At 42.3% G+C, this 13,838-nt stretch overlaps 1 long non-coding RNA gene across 1 annotated transcript; it reads left to right on the top strand.

The window, feature by feature from the left end:
* Positions 1 to 1,475: 1,475 nt before the first annotated feature.
* LOC134481806 (uncharacterized) lies at positions 1,476 to 4,834 on the top strand. The gene is made up of 2 exons (XR_010057634.1): positions 1,476 to 1,614; positions 3,077 to 4,834. It is a non-coding gene; the product is annotated as an uncharacterized LOC134481806 (long non-coding RNA).
* The last annotated feature ends 9,004 nt before the right edge of the window (positions 4,835 to 13,838 follow it).

A 13,838-nucleotide genomic window follows, 5' to 3' on the forward strand; every position in this document is an offset into this window, starting at 1 on the left:
CCTTCGGTTAAAAAAAAAAAAAAAACTAAAACCATAATGAATATTGATTAACCTTGAGAGCAAAAAAAGTAAACACGAAACAATTCCTAAGTCCAAGATCCAGTTTAACAATATGCTAATAGCCCATAATGAAGATAGAGCCATAAGTTAATCAACCCATTAAGTTGAGATCAGAAGTGTCAACTCAAGTAGTCTACTAATTTACTGACCCTTAATGGGTCAGCACGATCTATAATCCCAAGGCTGATCTTTCTGCCTCCACTAACGTCACTTTAGAAGCCAGAGCACTTCCTCCCAGAATGATGATCTCTGACCCGGTATGGGCAGGAAGTCAACATAAAATCCATTTGTGAGAAGGAGTTCAGGGCTACTGAGTAATGGAGTCTCGAGCTAACCAGTGTGTGAAGTGTCTGGTAGAAGCTCCTTAGGAAGCACCAGCTTTGTTTTCCAGATGTCCACACAACTGTGAAAAATTAACATGTACAATCTTCACTGAGCTGCCATCTCCAGTGAGTCCTGGGCTGAGTTAGCTAAGGCTTGTTACCGGGTCATTTCCTGTCCCTTCCTCCTTTCCTCAAAAGGTAAATCTTCGTTTTGAAAAAAAAAAAAAAAGGAGCTGAGAGCCACGCGGTGAGGTGAACCAGTCAATGAGTCTCTGGAAAGTAAATCTTGCTTTGTCAAAAGAGGACCTGACTCAGGCCGAATCGTGGATGGAGTGTTGCTTTGCTCAACATTTATACGGTTTTTGCAAGTTAATCTATTAACCGAGTACCAATTAGCATTTTTTCAACTTTTAAGAGAGGAAAAAGAGGGAATGAGAGGGGAAAAAAATAGACTGTCTTATTCCAGATAGCCCATCAAGAGGTATAATAAAAACTATGATTAAAGGCTTTATGGCCTGGGAGTATAGCTCAATGGTGGAGCACTTGTCTAGTATGCACAAGGTCCTGGGTTCAATCCCCAGCAAAAATAACTGATTAATTCCACTGGTTCCCATTAGTAAAAGGCCATATGCGATTGCGATGATAATACAAGACTCTTTTGATATCCTCAGCATTTTCTTTCTGGATGATAAAGCAGTTCACTGCGCCATAATCTGCAGGGTAACCTGTCAGCAGTGAGATGTCAGACACTAAACACGCATATAAGCAAATTGCTTCCCTGCTCTGCCCAACAGACACCCTCTGCTGTCATTTCCCCCCAAACAGGACAAAGATAGGTACGAGATTAACTAAGGTCCCGAAAAGGCCGAACAAGAAAAAGCAAAAAAGGCAAACAACTGGACGCACTAAACAGTAAATGGGGTCTGTGGACAGGAAAATTGAGCTCTCCTTGACGGACCCAAGGATTGCTTTTTATCTCTAAACAGGAGATATGTCAGTTACATGCGCATGGTGCTTGACGGATTCCTTAACGAAAACCCTCTTTTCTGAGAACACAGAGAGCTCCTCTGTTGTTGGTGACATCGCCCTGTATGTTCTCCTACGTGTCGCCTTTGTTTTCCTATCTTCTAAAAGGGCTGTGCCAAACCTCCTTACAAAGACACTAGCCTAAGAGCCTGGACAGAAGCAAGAGTTCTGTCCGGTAGAGAAAGTGAACCCTGGAGCCACAAAGGTGAGGGTGCCTAGTCACGCCTTGGCTGCCCAGCGGGAGGTGACTGCTTGCACCCAGTCCAGCCCAAGGCCAGTTTGAGGGACGCCAGGGAACTAGGGGAAACGAGGGGGCCAAAGGAGGCGGAGATCAGGCCGGAGGGAGGCCTCAGTCGGGGCGGCAGGCCGCGGGGTGCATGCACCCTGCTCGCACGGGTGGCTGGGGTACCGCACCTCCGGGCGGCGGGGGCGGGCGAGCCCCTGCGGAGGCGGAGGGCCCGGGGGCGCCCGCGGTCGCAAGGCCTCTCAGCGGCAGCGCCAGCTGCGCGAGGCGGAGGCGGGGGCGGCGCGGGGGCGCGGGCGGCGGGAGCGAGCGCGGAGGCCGCGTGGCGCCGCGTCACTTACCGGCCAGGGCGCGGGGCGGTCGCCGAGTCCTCGGGGCGCGCAGCCCGGTGTGCTCGCTCCGCCATGATTGCTTTGTTTCGCTAATTGAACCGCCGCTCGTCCCGCGCTCGCGCTTCTCGCTGCCCGGTCTCCGCGCTCGCTCGCTTACTCGCTCGCTCGCGCCGATTAGTCTGTCCCCCTTGGTCTGTCCGGCTCGGCTCGGGCTAGCTATGGAAGGCGAGGCTGCGGGTGCACGGTGAGGGGCGTGCGGTGGTGCGCTTGTAAATACAGGTGAGGCGATCCCCAAATCTCGGCTGAGGTGCACTTGCTGGAGAAGGACTGGGGTGGGGGTGCGTCTCGCCCTCCCCCACGCAAGAGAGTACCCTTAGTGGAAAGTGCCAGAACGTGCACCTCTGCTCACCCCTTCCCGCCAAATTCACAGCTACCCAAATTCACTTCTCTGACATAAGTGGTCTCTGAAGAAACAATAGGTTCTACATTTACTTCAAAAATCTCAAGTACAAGTGATGTCCGGCTGTGAAAGGACTGCAGAACAGCCACCACCACACTAAGGGACACATGGTCACTCGGGGTGACCTTCTGGAGTCACTTCAACTCCACCAGGAAAACAATTCAAACTAGACAGTGGGATGTTCACAGTAGCTTGAGGGCTTGGCTTGCCATTGTGAAAGCACTAATGCCGGTAACACTATTGCCCAAGTGTAGAGAAATCTTACAACTCTAGGAACATATGTTCATCTAGGAAGGAAGACTTAAACCCTGTTCCATATCTGGTTAAATGTTCATTGAATGCTAGTTTTGACTGTAGTTAACATAGACAATTACTTGGATTAGATTGATAGTGCGATCCGGGGAATCTGAAATAACTTTATTTCTAGGCTTGTGTCCTCATTGAAAAGGCACCACCCTCACGTCTATTGATCATTACAATGTTGAGACCAAAACCTTTTAGTGTTTGAATTCTTCATTAAGGACAGTTGAAAGTTACCCATATCTTGCCGTAAAACCCATCTTTTATGTTACTCTTGAATTAGTCTCATTCTAAGAAGTTATTGCCTACCCATGTTTCTTTTTGTGTGTAGAGGACTCAAAAACAGAGAGAGATCACCGGTGAGTTTGGACGTTTACAGGTAACACACAGATTGTGCGGGGTGAGGGGCCACCATATCCAATCGAGATGAATGAATGATGAGTGTTTTCTTGAAATCGACAAGAAAAGAGAAGGACCCCACGCACACATTACTTCGATCCATTCTTTCAGAAAGATTCATCCAAATCTGGAATCACTTTTCTGCTCTACGATGGTCTTCATCCATCTTACCATAGCTTTGCCTGTTTCCCCAAATTCTACCTTAAATCTGACTTTATGAAACACAGCTTCATGCTCTCTTACTTCCCCCAAAGAAGTTTCTCCTCCTGACATCATATGTGAAGTGCTCGAATATCAGACACATTATATATTGAAGATTTGTATTTCACAAAGGTTGATCTTAAGGCACCATGATTTTAGAAATTAGATGAAAATATTATGTTGATTCATCCAGTGACTGATAGTGTGTGCAGAATTACTGGGTCGTTATGCTAGGAACTTTACCTAATACAGCATTTTTTTACTTTGTTTATTATTTATTTATTTACTTATTTGTTTATTTATTTATTGGCACCACGTTTCCTGTCTACTCTGAGGTTGACTTCACTGTCTCTGAACCAAGGTCTGTTTTGGAAGTTGAAAGAAGAAAAATACGCTAAGAAACCCATTCCAAACTCTCAACTCTCCTTCATGACTCAAGGTTGGACCATATGAGTAAGCCAAATATGTGTTTTCCCATCCTTATGAGGGAAGAGCAGTCTCTACAGCTAATAACATGTTACACACCACATGTTCCCTGGGCATACGCTGAAAATGTTTGGAAGAGTCAAAGAGCTAGATTCTCCTGTTAAGGACTTAGACTGTCACATTGGTGTTCCCTCATGATCACCAGTGGTCTGCTTGTGGAAATTGTTCAAACCTCTAGGAGATGTGGCGCCATCTGAAATTTAATAAGCACCTCTACATGGTCCTCTTGGAACCCTGATGCTGTGTGCTAAGCAAGTCTAAACTAACCCACTGTGAGTAGGAGAACCAAGGCACTGCAGCCCAGCAGAGGGCTGAATGTAAAGACGAGAGAGGTCTCAGATGTCACTACATGATGCAGAGTAAGTTGTCCAGTGAACTCATGGAAACGGGATGACAAATCACTGCTTCAGAACAAGTTTTAGGCTCATCTGCTATGCAGTAATTACTGGTGACAATTCTCTCCCATTTCAAGACGTGAAGATGATGGGGTCAGATCGTGCGAGGGAAGGACAGGAAATGGTGACCAAGCTCATACTATCCTTGCGCTAGTGAGCTAACAGCCATGCTAGGGAGGAGACCTAAGTCATCACTTTAGAATTAAGAACTGTGGGACGTTCTGGCTTGCTAACCTAACGGGACATCTCTATCATCACAAGGCACTGGAACTATCCAGAAACAAAGGCTGACAAGATCATAATACCCAGAGGTGTGGGAGGACTGGCACAAACCAGTGCTCGGGACATTTCAGGACCACTGTACTCATGAACTCTCGGTATAGAGAGGTGTGCACCAGATCTCACCCCTGAATGAGGAATAGACAGCTAGTGACTGCTGGGAAAGTAGGAGCCATTTTCTTTAACCATGAGGCTCTGGTGTTGAGCATGCCTCAATGGATGGCCCCACACCCATGAATTGGACTCCTTGGATTATTAAAAAAAAATTAATGTGTGATGTTTTGTATTTATTTGAACATTTTAACAATAAAATTTATTTGTAGCAAGGACTTGTATTTGGATCTAAGACTAATTGGCAGAAGGAGCGGGTGGGAAATAAATGGAAATGCATTGTATGGATTATGAAATTCTCAAAGAATTAATAATTTTTTTCCAAACAGAATCGTGAACTAGGGGAGGGTAATAGCCAGAAAATTACTTGTTGCACAAGCGTCAAAGCCTGAGTTCAATTTGTCCACACCCACGGACACAATCCTCTAGGAGCGCATCCTGCATAAAGTGTGTCTCGGGACAGTAACAATGCATGCATGCAGACTCCCTGAAAAAGAGGAAACGGCCCAGGTGAAAATGTACCTGGGAAATCCACACTCTCCTTTGAGTCTGTTGTGAACCTAAAATTCTTTTTTTTAATCATTTTTCTTCCTTTGATTTTTCATTTATTTTTAGTACTTTATTTTTACTTTATGTTCATTGTTGTTTTGTCTGCATGTGTGTCTGAGAGAAAGTGTCAGAAGCCCTGGAAATGGTGTTACAGACAGATGTGAGCTGTCATACGGGTTCTGGAAATTGAACCAGGGTTCTCTGAAAGAGCAGCCAGTGCTATTAACCAATGGTTCATCTCTCCAGCCCTCTACCTAAAGCTCTTTTTAAAAATAGTCTTTGTTTGTTACAGTGAGTTTAATGTCTCCGTTTTGTCTATAGCTGGTATGGGGTATCGCAATTTTAACTCTACTGGCATCAAACCTATCAGAAGTGAATGTGCCTGTCTAAATAAGGTCAGGGACACTGTGAAAAAGTGCATGCCACACAGCACTTAGTACAAGTGGAAGGGTGCTTGTGCAGTCACATGGCACCCAGGAGGCTAGGAGTACAAGGTGTATAATCTATATAATTGGCATGAGACACAATACATGTTGGCAAAACATTGTTCTGTTAATGTGGTTAGGGTAGAGTGCTTTGACTTTGCCCATCTATACATGTATTTAGATGGGATTATGAAATCTGTGGGCACATTCAGGACTACTTGACTTCATCTTTCAAAGACAAAGCATTAGTTGTGTTCTCAAGTTTAGAAAATATGTCCTTTGGCATGTTGAGACATTGACTCTCTTACCATTGGACATTGGATTGCAAGTAACTAATAGGGAAGGGGTAAGTGTGTGTGTGTGTGTGTGTGTGTGTGTGTGTTTAGTGTGTGGTGTATGTGTGTGTGTGAGAGAGAGAGAGAGAGAGAGAGAGAAAGAGAGAGAGAGAGAGAGAGAGAGAGAGAGAGAGAGAGAATGTTGGGGACCGGGACCCGACTGCAAAGCTAGAGCCCTGCCCTGAGCAGATTCCTGAGAAGGGCTTGACCTTTTCAAAGAAAGAACATGTCCAGGAGGACTGTTGCCTCATTGTCTAAGAAGAATATCTTGCGGTTTAGAGATTCACCTTATGTCCTTGGTCACTTCCCAGTACTCCCCGCTCCCTGAGCTTCAATTCCTGCTTCAATTCCTGCTTCAGAGCTTTAAATGCTGTACATTCCTCTCAATAAACAGACCTTGACAAGGACACTGCTTGATCTCACTCCTCTTTCTCGCCCGTTCTCCCGCAGGTATGGGTCCCCCTCGAGCCCCCCACCCCCGAATAACTGGGTCCCTGCTGGCAGGGGCAAGAGAGAGAGAGAGAGAGGGAGGGAGGGAGAGAGGGAGGGGGGGGAGAGAGAGAGAGAGAGAGAGAGAGAGAGAGAGAAAGGGAGAGGGAAAGAGAGAGAGATCAGCTGAGAACACAGATAAGGTAACTCAGTTTCAAGGTTCTAGGCTCATTGGTGCCTAATAACCATACAGATAAATTATAAATAGCTTCCGTGTTTTGGCTTCACATCTGTGTACCCCCTAATCTCAGATTGCTCATTTCTTCTCATTCCGTGTCATCTGAACAATTTCCTAGTGCAAATGAGTAGTTAGTTTGAAACCCATGATTCAACATGCTCCATGAAACCCAGGCCTCTGACTGTCAACACAGTGCTGGCTACTTAATAAGAGATCTACCTAGATAGGATTTATAATCTTATGTTAACCTTAAGACATGTACATTAACTTTTCTAGGACTCTTTGTAGCTGGTCTTTGCTACTTTGTAGCTTCTTCTTTTTCCCACTCTTCATCTCCCCTCACCCCAACCCCCGGCCATTTTACCCCTATCCCTGGATAGGAGAAAGTGAAAGAAGGATAGAGGGGACGAGAGAGATATCCCTTAATCTAATTTCTTTCCTTTTGTTTCTTCTTTGAGCGTGATGACTAACAAACCTCAACCAACCCCCGTGAACAACCAACGACCCTACCTACCAGAGGTCTAGCATTTGTATAGCCTCTGAGAAGCACCCAGAATTTCAAATAGCACGCAATCGCACAAACTATCTGCAGCTGGCAAAACCATCTCCACTAGAGCAGTAGGCAAAATACAGTCAGCTGTTTTGGACAATCAGAAGCACCTGCGTGTCCCCATACCTGGCATTAAAACAAAAACACATTCTTATACTATTTTTGTCTTTTTTTTTTTAAAGAAACAAAAATTCCAAAATTGTCATTCCTGTTCTTAGTTCATGTCCTGGAGAATGAGCTTCCCAGTGCGGTACTGGACAGAGATGGCTGGAATGCTTTTGTGACAGGGATAGTTTCAATGTTCTAGCCGCCCCCCTTTAGCCTTGCCTATGACTAAGTGGTAGCTTTGTATCTCTCTGGCTTAAGTGTGACCTTTCTCAAAGATAGTTCTATTAAGGCACTAGAAAATGTAGATATGTGGTCAATGGTTCCTTCCAAAATATACCTAGGAGTGGCTAACTGAACCCGTCTTCTACAATGCTTCCCGCTTGTATATGAGGCTCTCAGGAAGTAAATTTAGTCTCAAAAAAAGAGGTTCTGGCTAGGGAAAAAAAATGCTTTTTTATCCCAAGTCCTAGAAGAATAAAACTCGGAAAAGCCATGTTTTCTGTAGTTTCTGGAATGGCTGTGGATGTAGAAGGCAGGAGTTATGAGGGGATAAGACTCTCCTAACTCAGTTTCAGTAGGCTTTGTTTCCTGGAAAACAGCCCCCATAGCATCCATGGCAAACACAGAGCAAATCCTTGCAGGACCTGACAGCGCTGCTCTTGCACTTGGCTCAGGTAGTCAGGGAACGTGAATCCCCCACTTCCAGCCAGGCGCTTCTTGGAATAAGCGCAGGATCATCTATAGGCACAGCTGCTGCTGTACTTGACGGTCCCAGAACCCAGGCACAGCTCTTGGAGCAGCCAAATGAGTACGTTCACAGCCACTGCCTCGCTCACTTTTTGTATCTTGAAATATTAAAATAAGCCCAAAGTGTCTTTAAAATTTAAAATTTAATTATACCCTTTGGAATCCATGCTTTGGAAACCATTTTTCCCCTTAAATAAACCAATAGTTGGAACACATTCATGTATACACAATATATATGTATATTAAATGTGCTTAGAAAACACCGTTTGCTGTAGTATTCGGTTTAGCAGGGAAAATGGAGAAATCCACAGTTTACAGTTCCATGTGCTTTTGAAAAGATTTTCAAAAACATAGCTAGTAAGCATTTGTCTGTTCACTGATGCATGTCCCTGTTTGTAAAGCAAATCTTATCTCTGAGTAGTGACCTGTGGGGCTTGAGAGATGAAAATGACTTCCCTGGTTAGATCCTGATATTGTATGCCTGGTAAGGAAGTTCTGTGCTTCTCTATGCAGAATAATAAATCCCGTCTTAGGAGACAGTGATTACAACAGTGGTTTTTCCCTTGCCAAAATTTAGGAAAAAAAGGAAAAAAGGTAACAAAGGCATTTTAAATTGTATTTTTATCATATTAGGGAGATTTCAAATAATTTAGCTAATTTTACTTAATAACTACTGAGAATTAGCATTGCTATTTAATGCAATCAGTAACTGAATAGAACATAGATCCAAGAACTAAGCACTAGGGAAGGTGTATAACAGATAATGTTGTAAGATTTGTAATTCTGTTGGATAGAAAAGGGAGACCCAAAGGAAATTAAATGCTGGTTTTCCCCAATAAGTGATTAGGTGTTCTGATTTCTTAAAATCATCCAATGAAGAAGATACTTTATAACATATATTTTGGTAATTTCTGAAAATCTACAATCAAGATTATGTTTTCTACATAAACACCTCATTTTTTTCTACCTCTAGCTACTACTTCTTTCCCCCAAAACATTGGAACAAACTGTTACTTTATCTCCATTTCATAGATTGTTTGAAAATATAAATTGTACTTTAAATGTTTCTGTGTTATACATGCCTTATCAACTTGCTTCATTTAATAAAGGCATTTAGCTTTGTAGTTGCACTTGAGAAACAGATAAGTACAATAAAACTTCACTTGATACAGTGTAGCCTTCCTTCGGGGACCAGTGGGAAGTCAAACTCCTATGTGAGCCAGCAGTTGCTAACAGCACCACTCTGTGATACTGGTTGAAAAGAGCTACCCTATACTCTGGTTTCTCTTCAGATCGTATAAATCTTTCGCCTTTTACTAAAGAAAAGAGCTACCCTGAAACTTGAAGTACAACATAAAGAAATTATTCTAAAGGTTTGCTCATTTCCCAGGGTTCTGTCCAGATTGAACCAACTGGTGCAGAAGCATGAACTTGAGAAAACAGTGTGAACAGGCTCAGGTGTCCAATTGTTTTTGACCGTTTTCTCCCCCTCTCCAGATTTTCCCTTTGGGTCACATGAAAGCACAAATAAAAGCAGCTAGTGTTTTAAAATAAAGTGAGAAGTTTTAGAAAGGCTGTCTCCAAAGATTGAGACTTTTACCTCCGGCCACTTCTAAATTATTTTCGACAACCATTAAAATAAATTATGCAAATCTAACATATGAAGAGACACTAATACTTTGAAAGGTGTACATGTTTGATTGCTGCTCATCATGCATGGTATCCATGGATCATCAGGGAAGAAATGTATCTACAGACAGGAACTCTTTTAGCAGGCATTGCCACGACTCCGTCTCCTGCTTTGGATCCCGCCCAACGTTTCCTTCTTACCAAGAGTAGACAAGGAGAACAGAAGCTGGACACACATTCAAAGGGATCCACGTGTCCTCGTTAGGCATCAACCATCATTGAAAAATAAGAAAGCACACAGTTCTCAGAGCCCCCCCCCCCACACACACACACATTCATGTGGAGAGCAAGAATGGAGACCTGGATCTGGAGTCATTATCTTCCCTTTTCTTGTATACCATTTTCAAAATTTACCCCATCTTTTTTAGATGTTTGGAGGAAAATGAAGCCAATAAAATTTCAGTAGTCACTTGGGCAACAGACATCATCCTGTGAAGTTGTTTTAACATACTTCAATCATGATTTCTCACCATAGCGTCAGCTCTGAAGTTTACTTATAACAGTACTAACTAAATATATAGGTATACATATCCAAAGTTTCCAAATGAATGCTGCATCTCTTGAAAGTCTTTGATACTAAACATCTCAAAATATATATTTAAACACATTTAAATATATTAACATGATACACTAATTCATATATAATTGTTTACATATACATGTAAATATATTTGTATAGTAAATAAATAGCTTATATAATATAAATAATGGATAAATACATAAAATAGATTTAAATTGTATGTTATATCTAATACATGATATTTTATTCATGTGTGTGCTACTCTACTAATAAATTATTCATTATTCAAAACATAAAGCGAATTTTTAAAGATAAGAAAGAGTAGGTAACAATTTTATTAAAATGTTAATTGTATCCTATTCATCAATGATAAATTAATACCTTTTTCAGATATTTGAAGAGTAAATACTCTGTCTCTATTTTCTGAATCTGTCAGTCAAGGCTAAGATGGAAATAGAAGGCTGCTAAAGACTTCTTTTTATTTTTTAAGGAGAACTTAGTGCCAAGGAATCATACTTAGGAAACAGGGGAGCCAAGAACCCCGACAGTACGATAGGAAGCAGCTTAGAAGTTACAAGTACAGGCACCTAGCACACCTAAGCTAGAGGCAGAAAATAGGAGAAGGGACCTGGAGGGAACAGACTGGGAGACACAAAGTCCCCAGCGCTCAGCAGTGTCCAGCCTGCCAGAGCCTCCCATCAGCAGACCAAGATTGCGCTTGTCCTGATAATGCAGGAGGCACAGGCTGCAGGGTCACCTCTGCTGTCATTTAGAGCAAAGTTGCCCTCAGGTGAGAATGGAAATAAGGCAGACAGCCCTGAACCTCCCTCTACTCGCTAAATGCCCCATCCTCAGATTTCTGCATCTTGACACATCTTCATTCACCTGGCAGGAGTGCTGTTCTTTCTTTCCTTTGCTTATATAGCCATCAAGAACCCTGTCAGTTACCCCATAAACACTCAAGGTGTTTCAACTATACACAGTGTGCTGGGCTCCAGGTCATAGAAACTAGCTTTGACTTTGGAAATAACTTTATTCCCCCTACCATTCTGCGGATTGCTAGGGAGTCTGTGTGCTTTCGACTTAACAACTTTTGTTTCTAGGCACATGTTGAACACATAATCTATTACTGAGCTACATTCCTAGCCCTTCCCTCAATTTATATGCCCTTAAATATTGATTGAGCATGTACCCTTGAGTAGTGTTGAGCAGGATTTGAAGACATAGCATTCCTGGAGGAAATCTTGCCTCATAACATTTCTTTGCCATTGACTAGCCGTGTGAGTGCCTCAGCTTCCTCATCTGTTTCCTATGGTGACAAAACATGGACCTTATAGGTATATTCAATTACATATATAATATACATAGACATATACACATACATTATACAACAGAACAATCCCTATCAATAGAAGTTTCTTTGTGTGTATTTGATAAATGATATGAATGTTAAGTTCCTCCTTTTTATGTTTTTCAACAGCTCTTAATTTATATTTCTGTTTAGGACTCCTTAGCTTAAGCTGTGTATACTTTAAGTCTGTCATTATGAGTGGATAAGAGTTCTTTTTACTTTTTTATTTTTATTTATTTCTGCATTTTTATTGGATATTTTTTATTTACATTTCAAATGTTATTCTCTTTCTCAGTTTCCAGGACATAAGCCCCCGTCTCATCCCCCTCCCTTTCTTCTATAAAGGTGTTCCCCTCTCCATAGACTCCTCTTTTCCACCACCTCCCGAAATTCCCCTACACTGCGGGTACAACCTTGTCAGGACCAAGGGCTTCTCCTTCCATTGGTGCCCAACAAGGCCATCCTTGCTACATATGCAGTTGGAGCTATGGGTCAGTCCATGTTTAGTCTTTGGGTACTGGTTGAGTCCCTGGGAGCTCTGGTTGGTTGACATTGTTGTGCTTGTAGGGTCACAAGCCCCTTCAGCTCTTTTTCTAATTCCTCCCACGGGGGTCCTGTTCTCAGTTCAGTGGTTTGCAGCTAGCATTCACCCCTCTATCTGACATCTCTGGCTGTGTCTCCCAGGAGACATCTATATCCAATTCCTGTCAGCTTCATCAATCTTACCTAGTTTTGGTGGTTGTATATATACATGTGGCCACATGTGGGGCAGGCTCTGAAGGCCAATCCTTCAGTTTCTGCTCCAAATTTTGCCTCCATATCCCCTCCTATGAATATTTTTGTTTCCCCCTTAAGGAAGGAGTAGAGAATTCAGATTTTGGTCATCCTTCCTGAGTTTCATATGGTCTGTGTATTGTATCTTGGGTAATTCAAGCTTTTGGGCTGATATCTACTTCTCAGTGGGTGCATACCACGTATGTTTTTCTGTGATTGGGTTAACTCACTCAGGATGATATTTCCTAGTTCAATCCATTTACCTATGAATTTCATGAAGTCATTGTATTTGATAGCTGAGAAGTATTCCATTGTGTAGATGTACTACATTTTCTATATCCATTCCTCTGTTGAAGGACATCTGGGTTCTTTCCAGCTTCTGGCTATTGTAAATAGGGCTTATATGAACATAGTGGAGCATGTGTCTTTGTTGTATGTTGGAGAATCTTTTGGGTATATGCCCAGGAGAGGTATCATGGGTCCTCAGTTTGCATTCCCACTAACAATGGAGGAGTATTCCTCTTTCTCCACATACTCACCAGCATCTGTTGTCACCTGAGGTTTGGTTTTGGTTTTTTTTTTTTAATCTTACCCATTCTGACTGGTGTGAGGTGGAAACTCAGGATTGTTTTCATTGGTATTTCCCTGATGAATAAGGTTGTAGAGCATTTCTTTAGGTGCTTCTCAACCATTCGATAAACCTCAGCTGAGAATTCTGTGTTTACCTCTGTACCCCATATTTTCATAGGGTTATTTGGGTCTCTGGAGTCTAACTTCTTGAGTTCTTTGTATATTTTGGATATTAACTCTCTATCAGATGTAGGATTGGTAAAGATCTTTTCCCAATCCCTTGGATGCCATTTTGTACTAAGGACAGTGTCCTTTGCCTTACAGAAGCTTTAGAGTTTTATGAGGTCCCATTTGTCGATTCTTGATCTTAGAGCATAAGCCATTGGTGTCTTGTTCAGGACATTTTCCCCAGTGCCCATGTGTTCGAGACTCTTCCCCACTTTTTCTTCTGTTAGTTTGAGTGTATCTGGTTTGATATGGAGATCCTTGATAATCTGGGATTTAAGCTTTGTATAGGGTGATAAGAATGGATTGATTTACATTCTTCTACATGCTGACCTCTAGTTGAACCAGCACCATTGGTTGAAAATGTTATCCTTTTTCCATTGGATAGTTTTAGCTCCTTTGTCAAAGCTCAAGTGACCATAGGTGTGTGCATTCATCTCTGGGTCTTCAATTCTATTCCACTGATCTACCTGTCTATCTCTGTACCAATACCATAGAATTTTTATCACTATTGCTCTGTTATACTGCTTGAGATCAGGAATGTGATTCCAGCAGAAATTCTTTTATAGTTGACTATAGTTTTCGCTATCCTGTGTTTTTTGTTATTCCAAATGAATTTAAAATTCCTCTTTCTAACTCTATGAAGAATTGAGTTGGAATTTTGATGGGGATTGCATTGAATCTGAAGATTGCTTTTGGCAAAATGGCCATT

This window comes from Rattus norvegicus, chromosome 14, assembly GCF_036323735.1.
Source record: "Rattus norvegicus strain BN/NHsdMcwi chromosome 14, GRCr8, whole genome shotgun sequence".
NCBI classification, from domain to species: domain Eukaryota; kingdom Metazoa; phylum Chordata; class Mammalia; order Rodentia; family Muridae; genus Rattus; species Rattus norvegicus.